This window comes from Marmota flaviventris, chromosome 2 (assembly GCF_047511675.1).
Source record: "Marmota flaviventris isolate mMarFla1 chromosome 2, mMarFla1.hap1, whole genome shotgun sequence".
Taxonomy (NCBI): domain Eukaryota; kingdom Metazoa; phylum Chordata; class Mammalia; order Rodentia; family Sciuridae; genus Marmota; species Marmota flaviventris.
The window spans coordinates 158342017-158344137 of NC_092499.1; the positions used below are offsets into that span (position 1 = coordinate 158342017).

Consider the following 2121-nt stretch of genomic DNA (forward strand, 5'->3'; position numbering starts at 1 on the left):
GCTGCCCTTACTTCTTTAATAAATCACTCTCACATAAATCTTAATTTTAGGATTCGTTTTAAGGAAAACCTGGATTAACAAATAACCCAAAGCCCTAGCCTTTGTCTTGGCTTTCACCAACACTGCATCGTTGAGATTTGAGGGGATTCAGGAGGTAACCTGCTTATCGTTACTGCCTTTTCTCTCTCCATCTTTTTGTTTGTTTGGCTCTTGCAATAATTCATCAGTATTCTAACTCTTTATATCCCCTTTTACATAGTCACCATCTTTGGACTACTGATAGCATTAAAATGTAGACAATTGCACTGACACAGACCACTTAGGGATGGAGAAGAGGGCTAGGTTCCATTTTACAGATAGGAAAGGAGATGTTCCCTTATACAGATGGGAAAGAGGAGAGAGGTTTCATGGGAGGGGATTCCTTTTCAATATTTGGAAGAGCAGGTTTCACCTAACAAATGGGCATGAAGGGAAGCAGGAAAGTTTATTTTAAAGATTTACAGAAAAGATGTGGGAAGAAATATCATTTTGCAGACAGGAAAAAGGTTTCTGGGATGGTAAGTTTACATATGTTCAGAAGCTGTTCCAGTCCCAGGTGACAGAGGGACACATACATAGGAAAGCAAAGCCTCCTAAGGCTAGAGACCAAAGGAGGTATTCCCCACTGGCACCAACTCTTCCCTGCCATCCCACCCACAGCATAGCCAGTTTTCATCCACTGTGGCAATGGCACTCAGCACTTGTCCACGCCAGAAGCTTAACTGGTCAGGTCTTGCCACAGTGTGGTCACAGAAAGCCCAAACTGCTCTGTGAGCCTATGCTGTGATGGGTGCTGAGGCCACAAGCTCCTCCTAAGAAGGAGTCTCTGAAGGTGCCCTGCTTCACGTGAACCAACACACTCATTGTTGGGAGTAGCCCACTGGATGGTGTACTGGACTTTAAGGCTCCACTCCGTTTCTGTGGGGACCCCAGACAAGCCAAACAGTCTCCCAAGCCCAACACTTCTGCCTGGTGCCACTTCCTCTGCTGGCAGAGGTTTTTCCTGTGCACCCTCAGCTGCAGTTTCTTGTTGCCCAAGTCTCCACCAGGGAAGAGGGAAGTCCTCAGTGCCCCCTGAGGCATAGACCAGGAGACCTGGGTCAGATGCTCCCACCAGCTGACTGGTATAGAGGAGTTGAAGGAGCTGATGGGTTGGGAGCTCCCTCCAGGAAGCTCCCCAGAGACTCTGGGCCAGCCACCCCCACCCCTATGCTTCCAGTGCCACATGGCTTATTCATTTTTCTATAGGGGTGAAGGCAAGCATGGAGGGGCAGGGGCTCAGGTTGACCCAAGGGCAGGTGGTGGTACTCAAAGAGCAGGTCCAGATGGAAGGTAAACACCCATAAGCTGCAGCAGGAGTAGTAACTCTGGACAGGGAAGGGCACTGAGTACAGGTAGAAGAATCCTGTGGGCAGACACAGAAGGGACAGCAGGCTTGCAACTTCCCGGAGACTGGAAAACCACAACAACTGCTTGGTGTTGAGGAGGCCCAGGATGAAGGCATGAAAGTGGCTGTGGAGGCTTCTCAGCAGAGCCAAACGGCTGCCTCGGCTATACCAGGATCCCAGGGAACTGCTGGAGTCTGGCTTCATGGATGTCTCCACCAGGGACTGCTTCTGTGTTGTCCAGTGATGAGGTCTTATAGGAAAGGTTTCAGCCCATTTGCCAAGCAGGGAGTGGAGGGATGGCACCATCAAGTGCCCCACACCCGGGTTCAGCCTGCTGTCCCCCAGCTGGGCCTTCTGAACCAGGTTCCAGGAAACCCTGAAGTGTGAGATGATTTTATCCACTGAGGCACTGACAGGAGACCTTTTTTCTACTCCTTCAGCTGCCCAGTCCCACTATGGACATCTGCCATCCACAGCCACTGGGCCCCAGGAACACCTGCAAATGACTCAGAACCACGGAGTACTCCGTCCGGAAAGTCCCAGAGCAGAATGACTACACTAAACCCCCACCCAGCTGACTGGGGCCTATAGGACAGGAGATGACTAGGCCTGGGACCTGCATATAATTTCAAAATAGCATTTAGTGCAAAAAGTTGAAACCACAAGGTATCTACCTAATTTAGCTCTGGTGACT

General features: G+C 50.1%; 1 pseudogene; it reads right to left on the reverse strand.

The window, feature by feature from the left end:
* Positions 1-620: 620 nt before the first annotated feature.
* LOC114106723 (AP-4 complex accessory subunit RUSC1-like) lies at positions 621-1912 on the reverse strand (annotated as a pseudogene).
* Positions 1913-2121: the final 209 nt, after the last annotated feature.